General features: G+C 28.1%; 1 long non-coding RNA gene across 2 annotated transcripts in view; it reads right to left on the reverse strand.

Annotated features, from left to right (window-relative positions):
* Positions 1–3161, reverse strand: part of LOC136082322 (uncharacterized) — a 5138-nt gene extending 1977 nt beyond the window's left edge. For both annotated transcript variants that reach the window (XR_010639597.1, XR_010639596.1), the window contains exons 1-3: positions 2198–3161; positions 1098–1172; positions 523–607 (exon numbers count right to left, since the gene is read on the reverse strand). This is a non-coding gene — a long non-coding RNA (uncharacterized LOC136082322). The remainder of the gene's footprint in view (positions 1–522; positions 608–1097; positions 1173–2197) is intronic.
* Between the last annotated feature and the right edge of the window lie 5027 nt (positions 3162–8188).

Raw genomic sequence — 8188 nt, forward strand, 5'->3', positions numbered from 1 at the left:
CGACTGACAAATAGCCTGACCCGCAACGGAGTGCTGCTACATCGACTGAGGGTTTGGTTGGGGCAGGCAGTCTATCATTATTAAAAAAAAAATTCCGGTCTTGCATTTTAATTTTTACTTTTTGTCAACAAAATATGGAAAAAACTTTCGGACAACATCTAAGGGTTCTATATATATATATATATATATATATATATATATATATATATATATATATATATATATATATATATATATATATATATATATATATATATATATATATATATATATATATATATATATATATACATATATATATATATATATATATATATATATATATATATATAGATATAGATATAGATATATATAGATATATATAGATATATATAGATATATATAGACACACACACATAAAATATAAAATCTATATTTAAGTAATAAAATAGTTAATAACAAACATATGTTAAATATAAGCACAATATACAAATAAAATGTCCATAAATAAAAACATAAAATATATTTTTTTTGATATATTACCTGCATAAACATGGCAACAAAATAAATTTTTTTAAAATAGTTACTACATTCGTTGATATTTCGCTTTCATTTTTTAATACCATATCTAAACAAAAAATTATTGAAAACTATTAAAATAGTATCAGTATTTTACTGCAAAAACTAGAAGTAATATGCTTCAAAATACTCATATACAAATAATATATGAATTCCAATCACCATTAAAATGCTGCAAATGCATATAAAATACATTACCATATCTCTCTTTAACAGCTGTTAAAGAGGGATATGGTAACAAATGACAAATTACAAAACAAATGCTTCACTAGACATAACTGAAAAAAATTTTAAACTAAAGTTTTATTCAGTAAATAATGACACGCGTTAGTAAATAAGAATGAATCAATGAAAAATCAAAACATACAAAAGAAACATACTATTCAGAGACAAAAAGTTATATAATATATTATAATTTTAAAAAAAGTAAAAAAATGGTAAGCATGGAAAGTACGGTCTTAGTAACAAAAGAAGTGCTCCAACAGCTACCAAAGAAATTTTAAAATTAACACACCACTCAGCTAAAGATGTGATAATACCTTTTTCATCAGGATTGCTATCCAGATCACTTTCATTTTCACTCTTCTTCTGTTTGTTGCATAGGAAGCAGCCTTCTAAACAATTATCAGTTAAATTATAACGTATAATATTAGTAGCATAATATTATTAATCATTGTTACTACAAAAAAACAAAATTTTAAAAAGATTTAACTTGACTACTTTAAAAATTAGAAGAGCAAGAGGTGATTTGATTTAATTTTATAAAATAAGTAAAAATACGGATAAAGTTAAATGGAATCATCCTCCTAAAATAATTACATATGCAATAACAAAAGGTCATACTCAGAAAATGCAAAAGCAATTCACACATTCTACCGCATTCTACCAGATTTAACTTCTACACAAACATAACAGTGAACAATTGGAATAATTAAACAGGAGAGATATTCAACTCTGATAATGTGAATGTCTTCAAAAACAAGTTTGATTGTTTCAAAAACAAACAAAAGAAAATAAAAAAAAAATAATGAAAAAATGAAAAATAAAAAATGAGCACTTTTCCAAAAGCCGTCAAAGTTTAACATCTACAGATGTTAGATTCACCACATTGTATGTGTACAGCAAAAAAAAAAAATATTATTATTTTTATTGTTATTATTATTACATTCTAGCATTTTACATCTTTACCAATTTTACATCTTATTATAAATATATAAATACAGTAAATTACTTAAAGTTTTTAAACATTAAGAAATTTACTATTACTATATTGATTAGTCCAAATATTGATTCATCAGTTCAATTCAATTTTAATTAAGAAATATATATCTTTTGAATAAAATAAAAACGTAAGAGCATAAAATAAAGTCTTAATACATGATATGGTAGCCTAATAGAAGCCTTTTTGCACAATTTCATAGATTCTCCTGCAATCAGTGCTGCCCTGAGGAGAATTTTGTGAAGCAGCACAAACTTCGTTCAGGCCATGATAATAAATGTTCTTTATATAAAATTAAAAAATTCTACTATCTTTAATGTAATATAGACAAGTTTATTTACAAATTATCTAGCTACATAATAAGCTACATAATAAACTACTAGTTTAAAGTTAAATAAACACAAAAATGAAAATAAATACCTGTATCTCTCTAGCCAACTGGATTCTAACAAAGGGGATTTTTTTTCACCACCACTTCTTCGCGTGATTCAATCTTTTTTATTGTTTTCTATTGTTTTAGTTGATATTATTATTACTTTTAATTTTTACAATAATTGTTTTTTATGCCATCGTAGGTCTTTACGCATCATCAGTTTGTAACTGTTAGTAAATGTCCCTCACTTTTGTATTTTTATATACAGTTATTATGGTGGAAATATATTGATTGATTGATTTTTTGGTTCTTTTAATACCACTTCTTCTCGTGGTTCAACCTTTCTGAGTTCTTTAACGACTACTTGTTCTCGTGATTCAGTCTTTATTGATTCTTTTAATACCATTTTTTCTCGTGATTCAACCTTTCCGAGTTCTATAACGACCACTTCTTCTCGTGATTTAATCTGTTTGTTTTAGAATAATTTCTTTACAACTTCTTTGCATAACCCACACTTAACTAAAAACGGGATTTTATTAAGAATGGCCGAAATTTTTTTCAGCACTAAAACCTGTAACACACTGAACGTATTCAAAAAAGCAAAAATTCAGTCGTATTCCGACGTTGGTCCGACTTTGGTTCTACGTTATCACTTGAGTGATAAAATAAACCAACGCTTCCGACGTTGTGCCAACGTTGGCCAAATGTATGTGTGCTAGCTGGGTTGTTTGTTAAAAAATTATGCCGAGGCAAAAAAATAGTTATTTCGCGATTATATTTTACTTGATAGTTTCTTGCTGATTGATAACTTCTTGGCAAAACTCGTACAAATGAATCAAGTCTTACAATTAAAGCAGTGAGACCCACTTTATCTCATCTTTTCTCATAACATAGTTTTAGTAGTGATATAATTTTTGTTGCTCGATGCTGTACTTTTTCTAAGAGATTACTTTCATTTACAAAACATGGAGACATCACAGATACAGAAAATTCAATTAACGGTCTTACAAAAGTACATACAATTTTTAGTAATTTTTAGTCTATTTAAACCTTAAAATGCATTCCTCAACATACCCAAAACATAATTTGCTTTACTTGCAGATAGAGTTGTTTTTTCTTTTCACTTGATTTTTTCATTTTACGTCAGAGGTAAATATTACACCAAAACCTTTTTCAACAAGACTGGTACTTAAATATATATTTTGCATAAAGTTAATTCTTTTCGGGTTATTTTTACCAAAGTGCATTATTAAACACTTCTCAAAATTAAACTTTATTAGCCATTTGATGGACCAAATGACAGCTTATCTAGGTCATTTTGCAATAGGTTAACACTTGCTTCACAATCAACCCACTGTGTATTTTTGAAGTGTATTTTTATTTTTTGTCGAAAAACAGCAAAACAGTTTTAGAACGATGCGCACCTTATTGATCAACGGCTGCAAATAATCAGTCAATTCAATAGAATCATCCTTCTCACTGATTACATATTAAAAATCGCCGGAAAAGTCTTCGTCATCATTATTGGTTTTGTTTGTCTGATCGTCTGTGTTTCTGTCTTTGTCACTTTCTCTACTATTGTTGTAATCGCAGATTACTTTCAAGTTTTTTCGCCGAAGTTGACAGTTTTTTGTATAAAACGTCATGAACGCCGGGATGAATGCCATGTACAATGCACAACTGTTTATCACAATTGCTTAAACTTCCCACTTTCTGCATGTACTACCGGTATTGGATAGTGTTATTCCATGTTATTTACGCTTTTTAATTTTTGTTCGTTAAATGACGTTTTAGAAGTATTTATTATAAATACCGATTTTTATTTATAAATTTTTTTTTATGCATTTGACACCTATAAATATCAATAAATAAATAGCACTTAGTTACATAATTAGTTAAACATTTTTAGTTCATAAAACATAATTAAATATAATTAAATAATTAAGTTCTTAATTAAATACCTCTATAATTACGTGTTTCATTAGTTTTTTTTCCCAAAGTGACTGTTTCGCAAGTTCCTATTGTGATGGATATCATTTTGACATAAGTTTTTATTTTTTTTCATTGTTTCAAAAAGTTAAATTTTTTTTTTTTTAATATTTTGTGATTCTGAAAATAACATTTAATTACAAATATTTTGGTATTTAAAGATGTTTCATTTTTACAATTCTATCCATTTAACATACACATTTTCTTAATGGAATTAGAAATATCGTTTAGCTAAAGCGCTAGTTTATCAAATGCTACATCCAAAAGCACTAATTTCGTATTCAGCGAAAATGCTTTATTTTGAAATTCAGCTTGCAAAATGCAATATTACGAAACGAGTACTTGTTAAATGAACATCAACGAGTTTAAATGTTTTGTTAATTTCGGTACAAAAAAAATATAATTTATCGTTATCAATAAACTTTTGAGAGAACTTTTCTCTCGGAAATTTAGAAAAAACTTCCAGTTAACAAATCTAATGGAAGTATTTAACACATGTAAACTTCAATTTTTGTAATGTTATAAACTATATCAAATTTTACAGTTTTACTTTTATTTGAAAATTGAATTGCGGCAGAATCTCCTTAATTTTGATTTATAGCATTTATTTGCCATTTTATACAGTTTAATAGTATATATTTTTTTTATTAAATTGTGTTAAAATTGAAGAATAGCGTGGCTTCGTGGCCGAAGTGGTTAGAGCGCTGCGCTTCTGAAGCGGAGGTTCAGATCCCTCAGCCTGCTCATTTAATATTTTTTTAAATCTTTTTCAATTTTCTAAAATACTAAACATTTCTAAAGATCTATTGATGTTATATACATAACATGTATAAAGATATTATATATACTATAACAAACGAACGGAAGAGAATTTTTTAAAATGCTTAGAGAATTTTTCAAAACACTTGGAGAAGTTTGTTTCGCGTATGTCATGCTAGAGATACGTTATTAATGTAGTTAGTTAGGCTGCGAATGGTTCGAAAAAAAATTAATAAAAGTTTAAGAGGCTTAATAAAAAATAAAAAAAATAGGCCCGTCTCCCGTTTTTTTTTTTTTTTTTGTTAGTTTACAATCTTACAATAATAATTTATTGAACAATAAACAAAGATTTTAAAGGTTTTTATTTTCTATTACTTAATAAAAAAATTGAAATAAAACGACAATATAAAGAGTAAATATAGAAACGGACGGTGTAGGAGAGACTTATGATGGCCATGTGTGATGACTGGTCATGGTAAATACATCAAGCAGTAAACTCACTGACTTTGGATCCTCTTCCACTATATTGTTTTAAATTCTTTTTTCCCGCATTTTTTCGTTCGCATAAATTTATAACAAAATCACCTCTTCATTCCCAAACACATTATTTTTTCAAAACAAAAAAACTTCAAGTTAATTCGACATTTTCCGGTTACATAACATAATATTGACTTTTAAAACTCGTGAAAATCAGAAATTCCTTTTTGCAAAGATTTCATACAACAAAATTTTTTTTCAGTTTGAGATTTAGTTAACAAGCGCGCCGTGAATGTGAAACAATCTAGTGAAGTAGGAGAAACAATCTAGTGAAGTAAGAATAAGTACATTAAAAGACAAAAATTAGTTCTTTGGTTAAACAAATTAATGAATTAAAAAATACGACGTCCAGTTATTTTATCTTTCAGCCTTAATCTTGGTACTCTAAATATTTTCAAGTTATATATTGAATGATACGCCATGGGCATCTCAGATGGTATACCAGCTGATACATTAGGGAGTACGCCTAGTGATTCGCTTTGAAAGACATCAGTTAAATTGTCTAATGGTTCATCAATATGTTCAACGAATGGTCTAATATATCATTTATCAAAGTCAATACCAAGCCTCAAAAAAACACTAAAAAATGACCCACCAAAAATCACATTAAACTTTGGTACACCAATGCAACTTCACTTAATAATAAAATACAGTAGCTTAAAGCGCACTTATCCTATGATAAATCAGATATTGTATTTGTGAGGGATACGTGGTTCAATGATAAATCTGTTATGAACATTGATGGGTATAAAAACAATAAAACAGAGCGTATGGTGAAAATTGTGGTAGATTAGTGATTTATGCAAAATCAAACTTTACACAACATTCGTTAGTCATTTAGCATTTTGTGACAATAAAGTAGAACAAATATGTTGTAGTGTGACCACTGGACCAGAACATTTAATAATTGGATGTATTTATAGACCGCCAAGTAGTCCAGAAAGCGTAAACACTGAAATCAATTCAGTGCATGGAATAGCCAAAATTCTAGTAGACCAAAAAAAATACACTGGATTAATTATAACTGGTGATTTTAATTATCGATTCGATACATAGTATGGGACGAAGATGGTGGAACAAAACTGAAACAAAATTGTGAAATTAGTATAAAATTTATTGATATTTAAATAAAAATTATGCTGAGCAGTTCATTTTTGAACCAACATTTCAAATATCCAATTATGAACCTACAAACACACTTGATTTACTAATGAGAGATAACTGTAAAAAGATTAGAGTCGTTGAAATAGACGCACCGTTTGGACAACATTTTGGGTTTGGAAAAAGCACACTATGTAATTCAGTTCAACTATGACATTCAAGGTTTTGACACAATCGCTACACTCTTCAATAGTAAAGATATAAATTACTAAAAAAGAGACTATGAAAAAAGAAATCTTGGTTTTAATTTAATAAATTGGTATTAATTGTTCAAAGATTTAAACATGGACCATTGCTACAGTGCTTTCTTACAAAAATATGAGTTGAGTGAAGTGAACATTCCAAAAAAAAGAGCGAGGTATGATCAAAAAGTTAAAAAAGACCCATGCATAACAGTCGAAGTTAAAGCTATAATACGTAAAAGGAAAATTTTTTGGATCCATTTGAGATCTGGTAAATTCAAACTCCTGAATAAATTAGACGAATACAAAACAGTAAAAATGTTATTCAAAAGCAAGTTAAAAGAATACACTACTGATTATGAGAAAAAGCTTATAAATAAGGCAAAAAAAAAACCGAAATTATTCTACAAATATGCAAATAAGAACCAAAAAGCATCGGTAAAATACAATCAATTAAAAACTGCCCAAAGGTACTCACATCTGACTGGGATGAGATTGTTAATATATTGAACAAAAGTTTTCAATCGGTTTATGTAAAAGAGCATGATGAAATTCCGGAGTTTGAACCACGCATTACAATTTTTTTTAAATGGGATTGAATTAATATTGTTACAAATACGGCAGTTCAACAAAAACTGAATTCTCTGGACGTCGACAAAGCATGCGGTAATGATGGTATTAGGTACTTAAAAATTGTTCAAGTAGTGCCGCAACTCCATTAGATTTAATTTATCGAAAATCGATTGAAACAGGAGAAACTCCTAGCAAATGGGAAGAAGCAAATATCACGTCAATATTGAAGAATAAAAATACAACAGAACCGCTTAACTCTAGACCCGTATCATTAACATCTATAACATCCAAAGTTGAGGAAGCATTTATAAGAAAAGCGATAATGACTCATCTCTTGGAAAATAAATTGCTGTCAAAAAATCACATGGCTTCGTAAAAAATAAAGCCTGTGTAACAAATTTACAAGAAACATTGGACATTTTAACAGCAAGCATAAGGGAAAGTTTAGCGGTAGATATGATTTATTTGGGTTTTGCCGAAGCCTTTGATAAAGTTCAACATAAACGATTGTTAAAAAAGTGCAAATCAAGATCACGAGTCTTTACAGAATGAAATCAATAAGTTTGTAAAATAGACGGATATCTGGTTGACCAAGTTGAATGTTGAAAAGTGAAAAGTGATGCATGTAGATAAAAAGAATCCACAAATAAGTTATAGTATGATGACAAAGAGCATAAATTAGATACAACAGTAAGTGAAAAAGATTTAGGCGTGATTATTTCATCCGACCTTAAATGGCATGATTAAGTGACTTATGCGACGGAAAAAGCGCAAAGAACTTTGGGTCTAAAAAAACGTACATTTACATACTTTAAATTGGAAACGGTGAAATCACTA

Source organism: Hydra vulgaris, chromosome 07 (genome assembly GCF_038396675.1).
Source record: "Hydra vulgaris chromosome 07, alternate assembly HydraT2T_AEP".
Lineage (NCBI taxonomy): Eukaryota > Metazoa > Cnidaria > Hydrozoa > Anthoathecata > Hydridae > Hydra > Hydra vulgaris.